Raw genomic sequence first — 14,387 nt, forward strand, 5'->3', positions numbered from 1 at the left:
GCCGCCCCCCCCCCCCCCCCCGTGCTTGATAATTTTACTCTGTTCTGGCGACCTGGCGAGTCTGTTTTCTGATTGTACACGTTCCAAACAATAGTAAAAGGAAAAAAATTGATGTTTGTTCTGCTTAAGTGGAGAAATGCTTTTTTTTTTTTTTAATAAATTAATTTAAAGCCCTTTTCTGGATCTGTATGTTTGCTTAAATATCAGAATCATGTTTTGAATAAAGCAGCAAACAAATGTCATTGGTCTGAACACTGGTTGTAGCTCCACTCTTCTCCACAGGGGGTCAGTATAGGAATGTGTTTCAGGCTGTGGTTAAAGTATATTAACTTTGTACTTTAACACAAGATGGCTGCATTGCATTAACACATGAGTGGTCAGATACACAGCGTTTCTTAAATATTAACAATCTAATCAATCTTAAAGCAGTTACAAAAATGTTTTCAGTTTACCTCAGGAAGTAGGAGATAGATCATTACACATTCATTTAACAGTTAAACTGTTTCATTGATCTTTTTCCATGCAGAGGTTGCCTCTTTCTTTTTTCATATGTAGATTTTTATTTTCTCTATTTTGACAGGATATATTTTTACTGCAGAAAACACAGTTTACTGAACAAACATTTATTTTATAAGGAGGATAAAATCACAAAGGGTGATCAAGTGATGTAGAAAAACAGGAAAAAGTTCAGTTGAACTGAAAGCGGCAAAAATTAGTAAAGGGTAATATTTAAAGAGACAGAGTTGCAATGAACGGTTACTTCAAATGTTTCTCTCTGAATTTATCACAGCCCAACAACTACATGGAAAGATTAACGGGGATCAAAATCCTTGTGAATCAAACAAACCGTTCAAAGGGAGGAATGTTAACACTCAGCCACCTAATTGTGCACATATTTTCAAAAACAGATGAGGATTAGAGCCTACATCTGAGTATGCGTCTGCTCGCTGATGGCTTTAGTTTCTCAGCGTCGATGTTGTTCTGATGTGTTTTTGGATAAACAGACGCCCAACGACACATAAAACAATAATCCTGTTTGGACCCCGGTGAGTTCCAACATTCCTCCTTTGTGTTGGAGGAGCTAAATAAAGCTACTGTGTCGAAGGTGTTTCCTCACTTCAGCTGCCGCAGAGACGGCTCGAAGATTCAGATGTGAGCGGATGTAATAAGGAAACTCCGCTGTTAGCCACTTACTGTATGCATGAGGAAATTGTGGTTTCATTCTTCAATATCTGTGTGAAACCATAAGCTCATCCCTGACATGTGCACAAACATTGACAAATAAATACAGACAGCAGCACTGATGGAGACACTGGGCTTCCTGCAGGTTTGTTAGTTAATCTGATCCCACTGGGGAAACTAAGCTGTTACAACAGAAGAGAGAAAGTCTTACATGCAGTTTTATAGCACATAGGCTATACAGCAAAAAAAAAGAGTCAACACACTACTCTGTTTTAGTTTAAAAACGGAGAATTAAAAAGAATACGATCTCTGTCCATACTAAAACGAATGAAAACGCACATCTAGTGGCCGTTCACGTACACATGGCATGCACGTGCCAGTGTAAACATGAAGCACGTGGTCTGTTCCGTAGTTACAGAAGATCTGGTGAAATAATAAAGTAATGCAGACTACACCAGGTTTTATTTTGCATGGACCAATAACAAGTTGGGACTGTTACTGAATGTAACACTGGAGTTAAAAGCCACTGTGGTGGAAAACAGACTGGGAGTCGTCGCAAAGTAAATACGGTGACATTCACAGTACAAGTGTAGGCTGTAAGTGTTATTTGCACAGTACAAAATATTTTAATAAAAATACCAAGTCAAAAGCTGTCAGTAGCATCGTGTTTCTACTTTGCATGACTTATGAGACCAAATGAAAGACCCGGATGTGAGCGTCTGCGTCCGTTTCTGCCTGTCTTCACTAAAACGCCCTCGGTGTTTTAAAACGAAGTGTGGAGGAGAGGTGCAAACATAGCAAAAGGTCTCCATTTTAAAACCAAAACCAGTAGCATGAACTACATATGAATGGGGAGCGCTGGTCAAAGTGCTGACAAATGAACACTGGTAACCGTGGAGAGCAGGCTTGGTGGGCCCAGACTGCAAAGGGCACTCTGTAAAATATTAAAATCCAGGAATCCCTAGTTGTGTTTACAGGAGATGGTTGTAACTCTTTTTAAAGAAGTGCTACAACCCAACCCACCCCTATCAGCCATTATTTAGCTCACTGTATTAGCATAGTGGTTTGAAATTAGAAAGGACAAAATGCATCACATATAGCCTAAGAAACTACATTTCAATCTAATATAAGAAGTACAATTTTATCTGCAACACTAAACAAAATATAGTCTTGGTCAAATAATTTACTGTCTCACCTCATAATCAGTTTTTTCTCTCTATATATAGGCATATATATATATATATATATATATATATATATATATATATATACATATATATATATATATATGTTCTGAATGTACCTGACTCGACAAACAGCCTGCCTGATCTGGGAAGAAGCAGGTAAATACTGAAATGATCACATGACTCCTATCTTATCTCTAACTGTTTGTGAATTGGTGTTGTTACAACTCTCCCCATGTTACAACCATACCCAGTCTCCCCTATTCTTTGATCAGAGATTTACTCAGTTCAGTCATAATTTTGCAGTTATGCACAGCTACTTGGGTTGAACTTTTGAAATATGTGACTTCATTTGATAAATAAATGAAGGTTTTTATAAAAATAAAAACTTTGATATTTCTACGGTATTGAAAAACACTATAATTTACATCTTGGGCATCATATCAGCATGAGTGTTGAACAATTTAAACAAACAAACACACATCCCGATGGGCGTTCCTGTGTAGTCCTATGTAAACACACGCTGTACATAATAGCCTATGCAGCACACACTGACGTGTGCTTCTAGTCCGCACTCTGACATCTGCCGTTGACAGACACCAGGGGAAGGAGAGTAACGGTAGGAAGAGGCAGCAGCAGCATTTAAAACACTGGGAAGATACAGGGGGGTGGGGGGAGATTGGCATTATGAACACATTAGCGTTGCCTCCTGGCTGTGTAGGTGGTGTCTCCATAGAAACCAGGAGCTTGTTGTGACTATTGAGTCTTGATACTCTGGAAGCTGGTTTAGAGAAACGATGAAGAGTGTGCTGTCTGCCTAAAAGAACTACCAGAAATCTGTTCTGAATGATTTGTTCTCATTAAAATTGAATTAACCCTTCTTTTTAAGAGACAAGATTTTTCAAACGAAGACCTAAGCATTAACACCAGAGCTCGATGTCTTTTATTAGCTCGCCTCTCAGGTCATAAGGTTGCTTGCTGTTTGTGTTCTCAGAGGGATACTATTCCAGGACTCTAATCCTCTGACACTATGTAGACTCTGCTTGTATGTAGACTAGCTTGTTGAGCTGCAGCTCCTAAAAGCTACTGTCCCCACAAGCACCTCACCAAGAATCATCGTGAAGTACAGTGAGGGATCAGCGGGTGACGTGAGAAGCCATAAAAAAAGAGGACATGGTTCTTTTTGACGTGACAACAATAAAATAACAGGCCCACACTGATGTAGAGCACTGAAGCACAATCCAGGTTACCCAAATTTCCCTTATCATGTGGACTTCCTCTTGTGATCCTGCTATTTTAAGAGTCCAAATCCAGTTATTTTGTAAGTATTGCAATCCCTGTTTTGACAACAAGCCTTTCAGTATTTCAGCCTCACAGAACTGAGGTTATATCCGGTGAGAGCTCCAGCTGCTGGAACAGAAATTCTGCCTGTGAGCAGCAGCTTCACTGTTTTTAGTTTTTCATGAGGCTCTTTTAATTATTAGTTTCTCTTTTCTATGTTTTTTTTTTATGTGTGTGCTTAATTTTTTATCTCAGATACTAAAAAACAATTTGCAACTCAATGGCTGTTTCATAAAAACGATTTGTAAGCATTGCTGCTGCCCAGATCACAAATGGTGGCAGTGTCCAGTTTTATAAATGATTGTCCTAATGGGCTCAGGGACCAGTTAGGCAATTAGTGAAACGTGAGAGGAAATTATCTCATATTCCAAATCATAGGTTACATGTTAGGAATTTTGTGAAAATTGCCAATAAGTTAGCCGTTTCATCCTTGCCAGAACCATCGTTTGCATTTAGTAATTTTTGCCCTGTAGATTCACCATTACCAACTTTCTTGTTATTTATGCTCATTGTATGTTTTTGTACCTAATTTATTTCTTCATTCGGTCTTCATGAGCAATTTTCTAGCTAGCTGGACAACAGCAACTTTTTCACATGAACATAAACTTTTCCTTTGCATTTGGTCATTTTGTAAAACTACAAGGTTCTTGTTATTGTGTCTTTGCTGAAAAGCAGCCATTTTTGTATTGCATGAAATCATTTTTACGCAGTGTAAAAGATGTACCTAAACTACCTTTTGCTTGAATTCCCATTTTGCATGAATTGTATTTTTTCCCAGAACCATAACTTCCTTTTTGCATTAGTCTGTTTTTTTTCTGTCTGTCTTGGTGGTTGTTTTTTTTGTCATAAAATTGACCATCTAGCGGGATAGCTCACAAGGTTCTTATTTTTTCTGACTTCGGTGGAAAGCAGTCATTGTTGTGTTGCATAAAATGATTCTTGTGGATGATTCTTGCGGTGTAAACGCATCACTTCATGTGTTCTGGGTGATTCAGAACAAAGACCTTTTCATCCTTGAACAGCTAAAAGAAAAGCTTTTAGGAACTGTCCACAAATAACCCAAAAAAATAAATGAATCCACACACTGCCTCTCACTTGTACTCACTTTATTAACAACATTTTGGTCCTCAGACCTTCATCAGGTAAAATTCATACACGCAAACCCCTCCAGTACCATATGTATGTACATGTACACAGCATTGCTCAGATTAATACTTAAACATATGCTGTAGGAATGCAATACTCCTACTGACCACATGATGACAGTGCTGAGCAAAAGATGCAAACTTGCAAGTCCACACACACACACACACACACACACACACACACACACACACACACACAGTCACAAGTACTGCACCGGATACTAGAGTGTTCACAACACTGCACAGCAGAAGTGCCACCTATGTTGCATCTAATGTTTGGTTTTTTTTCACTCTTAGCCTCTCAGCATCTGATCTGACATCCGATGGCACCAGAGCGCCAGCCATTTCCATAAGCAGCAGAGAGGGAAATGAGGACAGAATGATGAGAGCGTGATGGATACAGAGTGGGAGAGGGAAAAAAGCAGTGAAAGCGAGACAGTGAGAGAGATGTGGGTGGTTTTGAGCCGAGAGGAAAGATTCTCTACTCCAGGAGGCTGTGTGGTTGTTTGTTGCCGGTGAGGAGTGCAGCAGGAATGAGCCATGCTGCCTGTGACTCTCTGTGGGATTGTAACCCCGGGTTACAGCTGCTCCACAACTGGCCCAAACTGGTTCCCAGAGCCCCCGAACATGCAGGACTTTTCTGCATGTTCGGGGTCTGAAATCTCATCGCTTTAAAAATCTCTCACTACAGCAGCAGCGGCAGTTTGATGCTAAAAGCCATCACACATTTCACTGAGAGGCCTCAACATGCAAACAGACTGTGCTGCTGATGTTTATGGGATGGTAAAAACACTTGATATGCCAAATATGAGGAGCTTTGTTTGAGCCTCATGTTCTGTTTCTTCACTCTTTCCTCCTCTCTCCTATCTCATGTTTTATCTCAATCTCTGCTGGATGGGTTTGGACATGTGCTTGGCTGTAGCTCACGCTAGGTGTTGGAGGGCCGTGATCAAGCAGTGCCTCCAGGTCATCAAGTGGTCTGAAAATATCACATGAGCTCCTCTTGGACCGACATCAGAGGAGCCTCAGAAGGAGTGCCACGAGATTGTCTGTCCTGTAACACATTTGTAGAGCTTCACAAACACGTGTGGCACACTGTGAGGGCGTATTTTACTCTACAGCTACGTCCCTGTCACGCTGCTGTTAGATATCCTGAAATAAAATCTGAAAATTATATTTTTGGATTGACGCGGTATTAGCCTGCTACAATACATCTTCGTATTTCATATGTTTTTATCGCCCCCCCCAAAGAGTCAATACCTCCACCAAGGCTGCTCAGTCTGCAACGTTCAGTTCTTTAAAGCTCATGCTATATTTTATTTCTGTGATTATTTTAGTGTTTAAATTACTCCAAGAGCAGATATTTTCAATCTCAGTGAAACCTGCTGAGTCCTTTATTTTCAGTGGGTCAGAACCAGAAGGGTTCTGAACTCAAAGATCTAAGTCTTTCTCTATGTACACAAAAGGCCTATTTCTTTCAAATGTTGTTCACAAATCTGTCAGAATCTGTGTCAGTGAGCACTTCTCCTTTGCCAGGATCCATCCACCTCACAGGTGTGGCATTTCAAGATGCTGATCAGACAGCATGGGTATTGCACAGGTGTGCTTTAGGCTGGCCACAATAAAAGGCCACTTGAAAGTGTGCAGTTTCACTGTATTGGGGGAGTCCGGAAACCACTCAGTATCTGTTGTTGATTGTGGCCTGTGGAATGTTGGTCCACTTCTTTTCAATGGCTGTGCGAAGTTGCTGGATATTGGCAGGACCTGGAACACGCTGTCATATACGCCGATCCAGAGCATCCCTAACATGTTCAATGGGTCACATGTCCGGTGAGTATGCTGGTCATGCAAGAACTGGGATATTTTCAGCTTCCAGGAATTGTGTACAGATCCTTACAACATGTGGCCGTGCCATGCTTCAACATGAGGTGATGGTCGTGGATGACTTGTACAACAATGGGCCTCAGGATCTCGTCACGGTATCTCTGTGCATTCAAAATGCCATCAATAAAATGCACCTGTGTTCGTTGTCCACAACACATGCTTGCCCATAACATAACCCCACCGCCACCATGATCCACTCGATCCACAACGTCGACATCAGCAAACCACTCACCCACACATCACCATACACGTTGTTTGCCATCTGCCCTGTACAGTGAAAACCGGGATTCATCCATGAAGAGAACACCTCTCTAGTGCCAGACGCCATCGAAAATGATAATTTGCCGACTCACGTCGGTTATGAGGACGAACTGCAGTCAGGTCGAGACCCAGATGAGCATGACGAGCATGCAGATGAGCTTCCCTGAGACGTTCCAGACAGCTTGTGCAGAAATTCTTTGGTTATGCAAACCGATTGCTGCAGCAGCTGTCCGGGTGGCTGGTCTCAGACGATCTTGGAGGTGACGATGCTGGATGTGGAGGTCCTGGGCTGGTGTGGTTACACGTAGTCTGTGGTTGTGAGGCTGGTTGGATGTACTGCCAAATTCTCTACTATAAGTCTTTGGAGACGGCGAGAAATAAACATTCATTTCACGGGCAACAGCTCTGTTGGACATTCCTGCAGTCAGCATGCCAATTGCACGTTCCCTCAAAACTTGCAACATCTGTGGCATTGTGCTGCGTGATGGAACTGCACACTTTCAAGTGGCCTTTTATTGTGGCCAGCCTAAAGCACACCTGTGTAATACCCATGCTGTCTGATCAGCATCTTGATATGCCACACCTGTGAGGTGGATGGATTATCTCAAAGGAGAAGTGCTCACTAACAGATTTTGACAGATTTGTGAACAATGTGAGAGAAATAGGCCTTTTGTGTACATAGAGAAAGTCTTAGATCTTTGAGTTCAGCTCATGATGAATGGAGGCAAAAACAAAAGTGTTGCGTTTATAATGTTGTTCAGTATATATATATATATATACACACACACACACACACACACAAATGTGTGTCTCTGCTGTGCACACACTGCTCCCTTTTGCCTCACCTGTGACCAAAGTTTTATACCAAATTTCATTGCAATATTAATAATTAAAGTCTGTCGACACGTTTTTGAAATATATTGCTTATAAACGAACAAACAAACAAACAAGACCTTTCTTATTTTGTGTTTTCTGTGTGACGGTGAAAAAAGCACCGCATTAAAAATATCTACATTTTTCTGTTATGATGTGTGTTTATAAACAAAAAAGCTTTAATGATTTCCAGACAGTCACTCCTTTTATTGTGTAAAAAGCTGCCTGCTTTTCTCAATGAACTTCCTTTGCACACGCTGCGAGAAGGAATCTGTGTCAGGGACTTTTGCTTTTTAACTGTGAAAAGAAGTGTTGCTGCACTGCTGACATTTTCTCTGCTGGTGCTGCTTCCTGATTGGTTCATTCTATAAGGAACGCAGTGTTGAATGGCCATAGAAAAGGTTTTCTGATATGTAAAACCTGATGACTGAAGGTTGAGGAGGTATTTTTGTTTATTGCTATTAGAGGCCTGTGTGTGTGTGTGTGTGTGTGTGTGTGTGTGTGTGTGTGTGTGTGTGTGTGTGTGTCTTCCATGACTGAAGTTTAGAAAACGCGATGATGTCAACTTTTAATGACTTTCGCATTTTGGGGGGAGTTCTTTTGTTTCTAACTGTGAAGTCATATGGTAATTGTCATAGACAACGAAATGTGTTGATCACAAGTCAAATAAATCCAAAAGGAACAACTAGTGGTGAAAACTGATCAAGTGATTAATGGAGGCAGATATTTATTTCATAACATTCAACTCAAGATCTCTTGTCTACTTGGCTTGTTTACAAGAATAAAAGGTAGGTACCAGTATGTAATGAGGGATGTTTCCTCTAACAGTGAATAATATTTCCTGTTTCCTGAACAATCTGAATTCCAACACCCAAAATGAAAACATAAAAAGTTCTCTGACCTGAAAACCTCAAATGTATGAGTTCAGTTTGTTTATCAGGAACCCAGACATTCAATCAATATCTCAGATAGAGCGAAAGGGTTTTTTCTTTATTTTAAGCGATGTGCAGAAAAGCTTTGTATGTTTGTAGTTGTATAGAACAAATATTAAGATCCAGTTGAACAGATTACTGTGAATGCACATTGATGCTCCAGAGGATAAACCCAGCCCGAATTTTCAAGACTCACTGAGCAGGACAAATGATCAATTTAGATTTTCAAATCTTGCTGGATTTTAAATGAAATGTGTGGCTATCCAGGGTCCCAGAGATACTGGTACATGGAATCAATCAATCCACTGGGCAAAAGACATTCGCATTTACTGAGCACATTCACGCTCCCTAGAAGATGAACCATTTGCATTTTGGAAACTCCATGAGCTTAATTCTATTTTATTTATCTACTGTACACACAATTTCAAACCAATCAATGAAGTTTAGGAGCTCAAAATGCATTAACTGTATTAAATGTGCCTGCATGACTGCTCAACTTGTATCTCAGAAATGAAAATAATGATATTAAACTGAAGAAACTATCACAATACAACTGTTTTGTTTGACAGAAAAATGTCAAAACTATTCTGCAAAACTCTGGATTACACCCAGTGACAGCATTTTTTAATATCATTGCTTACTGCAAATATGTGCATGGTAACATGGTATAGTTAAGGTGCGGCAAGATAACATCCACCTCTACATCTTTATTTTCTGCTTGCCTCATTTGCACTGGACATAAACTCTAAGATGCAGAATTGTCCAAAATGATTGTTAATTCCACGGGATGCTGGGCTGGGCAGTGGCCATTAAATTTCTCCATGGCCTTTCCATTAGCACCTACATACAAGAAAAATGTTTTTTCAGTGAGTAATGATGATTGTATCATCTAGGCCACCAGTGTTTTCGTTCTGTGTTGAGGAAAAAGCCTTTTTATCATTTAAAAAGGGCACAAGAAGCCACACCAGTTGCCAGAAACAATTCGTGGTGTTTACATGAAGCTGTAAAAGGAGACAACTAACCTCTGCATGTATTTACTTGTTAATTCAAATGTTTTGTTATCATCTTCAAACATCTAAAAATGTATTAGTATGCACCATAAACAGATTTTATTATCTTAACAATGTGAGTGTCACTTTCACCTAAATGCACCATAAAAGGTCTATTTAGAGTAATTGACTTTGAGTGGCACTCACACATTAATGCTATAAGAGAAAAAAAATCCCAAAACGTGTCAGTTAAAATGGACATTTCTACAGAAATTCTGGGAAATGTTATAAAAAAACTTGGTTCCACTTCAAATAAAGTGAATCCCAAAGCTTTAATAATTCCCTGAGCTTTTGCCTTCTTGTTTTTTAATTGCATTCTTCACTGAAGTGACTGAAAAGGCTCTTGAAAATAATTTACCAATGCTGTGTGAGAGACGCAGTGCCGCCGGCCCTCTCACCCTTTAATTGGTCAGTGTCACTCTCCCAGCACTCAGCTCAGAGATGGAAAGCCTCCTCTTAGTTCCCAAGGAAACAACGAGGCTGCTTTCACACTGCAGCAGTGTGGTTTTTTTTTCATCTACTGCCAACCTAGCATTTGTGGGCTTACACACATCCAACACACAGACAGAATGTGTTTCAGTCAGTGATTTTTCTTTCTGTAATTTTTCCCTGAGCTGACTGCACTGCGGCTTAATGAAAACCATCATCGCCTTATAAGAAGGACTTCCTGTTGTTGGAAAGGTCACATCTCACACCATATTTCCAGTTTGAAACGCTTCCTTCACAACATGATATTAAGGCTCTGTTGAATTTTTTGTGCATCATGTCTCCAGGACTACCGCTTCTCTGATGGCAAAGCCTTTCATAACACATGAGACTGCTCATGTTCTCAAGAGAAAACCCACATGTACAACTGCGGCTGGCTGTAATCTCTGTGTGTGCAGTGAGTTCAGTCACTTCATCTGTTCTGTTCTTTTCTCCGCTTAAACTTTGGTGATAGTATATATTTTTCCTATGGTCAACAAATCCCATTATAAAGGCCATAACCAAAAAATCAATGTATCTTATAAACAGTGTGTGTGTAAAGCCTGCAGCTTCATTGTTGTCCAAAAAGTGATCAAACAATGAGCCACATTGTTTCATTGTTACAATGAACACACACACACACACACACACACACACACACACACACACGTTTATTTTGACTGAATCCCAAATGCACCATCCTGCTGCCCAAAATCCTTACTAGAGCTCCAAATGTAGATTAATCCGCTGCTGAAATTAGTCCCTAACAAAATTTACTCCTGTTTGAGTAACCCTTTCTAAAAACTAAAGTGACCAGCTGTTTTATGAAGTCACTGAGCATAAATACAGTATATGTTTGTGACCCATTTTTAAAGATTTTAGTCTGCAATAGGAACCAATGGAAAGGGAAGTGGTCAGTCTTTTCATGGGATTTGCTAAAAATTAGAAAAATATAGAAATATCAATATATATTAATAAATGTTTATATTGTTTTTGTTTTTTGCATGTTTTCTGTAATTGTGCCATTAAATAATAAAAAATGAAATATAGGGGACAGATTTGTAAAGCCTGCATTTATTTGTAGTGCAAATTTGATCCCATTTTCCATAAAATCAGAAAAGGAAAATTGTAATTTTCCATCCACTACTGTTATTTGAACATTAGCAGTTGGTTCATCGAGATAAACTGCTGGTGGAGTTAATTCTCCAGTGAAGAGCCATTAAACCATCGCAGAAGAAGATGGTGCAATGAGATGAATAAAGAGAAGCAGTCAAACAATGGGAAACCGTATTATTTTGTCTGCCAGATTTTTGTCTCTTCAGGTGAAGCTTGAGTGTCATTTCAAGAAGGCTGCTTCATACAGATCATGATTTATTTGCTAAATCTATTGCCTTTGTACTTTGTTGCATTTTGTTTTTGCATATTTCAACTTCTTCTCAAATTTCTACAAATTCCACTCTGCAAAATCAATATACAGAAATTAAAATTAAAATCACTCTCTTTCACAGGAGACATGTTGGCCTTGTTTACACTTCTGGACAACACAAAACCGCATGAAATTAAATGCTTGCAAATCCGATGGAAGCCGAGGTATTTGAAATGCCATTCCAATCAAATATCTACAGTCCGGGTTTCAAAGTGACTTTTATTACATCATCCAGAGCATCAGATCAGATCATGGATGTACTCTACTAATGCGTCTACTACTACTAGCAGAACGGTGTGAATGACAACAGAGTAAACAACAGTCCGTGGACAGATGCTGAAATAATAATTATAATAAGTTCTGCAGCGCAAGTCTGGAGCGCAAGATGATGGATCTCCATCAATCCAATCTGATCACTTGCAAATAACAGTGGGGACAGTGTGTCTTATAATATATCTGGGCCCGTTTTTATCAAGCTTCTCAGACGTACTGCTAAGAATTGACTTAAGAGTAAAAAATTCTTGGCTCAAAGCTGCACTTAAAAGTTAGTTATCAAGCATCTCAGTCCTAATTTGAGTGAAGTGTCAGTCTGAGTGCTGATTCACGACACTTTGCTGTGCCGCAAACAGGATTTTGGATGACGATGTAGGCAAGGACCAATCACTGAATAGATTTCCTTATTTATTAATATTCTCAGATAAATTCACATTGAATGGTGAAATTCCTAAAAGGAGCTTACGTTCAACAGACATTTGACAATTAAGAATTTTTAAAGAGAATAAATTATGGACATAGCCTACGTACACATTGGAAACAAAAGATAAAAAAGTTGGTCTTTATATGAGCGCCATCAATTGGGAAGTCGATGAAGGCGTGACAATGTGTGGAGCTGTAAGCGTCATAATTGTTTCCATGACAACTCGGCTTATTGATGGTTATGACAGGAACAAAAGCATCAGCATCGCTGCATGTTTCCTGTGGCAAAGAAACAAAGCATCATCACAACCTTCAATTTAGCTAACGTATTACTGCGTAAAGTCTGTGGTGACAGGACGTCCCTCACCAACTTGCTGACAAAGATTATGCCTGCGCTGTCCGAACCGTCTAAGTAAGTGCGCGTCGTCAAATAATTCAGAAACATTCTTCCTCTCCTGAAATACTTGTGTATTTCTCTGTCTCCACAGTGCCTTCACAAGCCCTTACTGGCTACTCCTAACCACTTGAGAGACCTCTGGAGCTGTCTTAACTAACTGAGAGTGAGAGTGATTCTTAGCTTTAAGAAATTTGATAACTTGCTTTTATACTTAAGTTTGAAAGTACGAGTAAATTTTATGAATTCTCAGCACTTAAGACTAAAATGGCACTTTGAGGATTTTGATTAATATCGGCACGGATTCGCCTGCAGTCTGAACAAAGCCTTTGACTTGTCATGGTAGGAAATCACAGGTGTCTCAGTTCTATTCAGTTGTCCCAGTAATAGTGAGCCAGACCCTGAAACTGAAGTAGCTAAATGGTACTGAGAAATCATCCATTTTAGTAGTTACACCTGTACTTTTCCTACTGAGACATTTCAAAAAATCTTCTGTGAAAACAGCCTATAATGGCTACTTGACTTTCTCGTGTACACGCAGTAGAGTTGAAGGTGAACATGTGACATCAATGTGCCTCAGGCCAACAGGCTGAGAGGGTACAGTGACCACTCTTAGCAACAAGAGGACCCACACTTCAGTCTCTTTAATGATGATTAAATTATGCTGATTAGAGGCACAGAGTGTTTCCTTCCATCAGCGGCTGTCGTCATTGCTGTCTGATCCATACCTGCACTGTTTTATCTTTTATCACTGTAGATTGTTTTACAAAAAATGTTTCCCGTTTATCCAGATTTGATTTATCTTTTCAAGTTTCCACTCTCCTTACCCTTAAGTATTAGGTTGTGAAATATTCCAGTGTCCATTAACACAAAGAGTTTAAAAACCACTCTGGGCACCATTTACTAAAAGTTCTCACAATTTATTGTCTTACAACAATGAATCGTAGTAGATTTAATGTGACTTTTTTAAACTGATCAAAAGAAAGAGACCCTTTAATGTCAACCTGAAAACAGATCTCTTCAAAGCAAAACATTTGATTTCACAAATACATAATGAAGAAATATAGCACAGTTAGTAGACAGAAAAGTTCAGTATTTTTTTCCGTTGTGTTTTGTAGATTTAATGCAGATTTAAGTTTTCCTTATGTTCCTCTAACGCTGTGCTCATGCACTGCTATAATTGATCAGTAAATATATTGAGAACAATGAGCCTCTGAGTGTCTGTGGACAGCTGCACAAGACTAACAAGGTTCTTTTATTTGTGGCTGATGTCAGAGGGCAAGACTTAATAATCCCTCATTTGGTTCAAAAGAGCCGTATTTCAGCAAATCCACAAAGACAGAACTCTGACCTTTTTTGATTAATTACATCTGTTCAGTCTTTTTGTTTGTGTCAAGGTGGGAAAACCTCTTCACAGCTTTTTATACCATCAAGGGACATTCAAAGGCTCCTATCAAACCCAGAAACCTTTTAGTCTTACTCTTCACATCATTAAGCAGCAACATGGCGGCTGAGCTCAGCCTGGTCATCTTCACAATCAAAGTTACAAATTCAT

The sequence above is a fragment of the Micropterus dolomieu genome, linkage group LG02 (assembly GCF_021292245.1).
Source record: "Micropterus dolomieu isolate WLL.071019.BEF.003 ecotype Adirondacks linkage group LG02, ASM2129224v1, whole genome shotgun sequence".
In the NCBI taxonomy this organism is placed as follows: Eukaryota; Metazoa; Chordata; class Actinopteri; order Centrarchiformes; family Centrarchidae; genus Micropterus; species Micropterus dolomieu.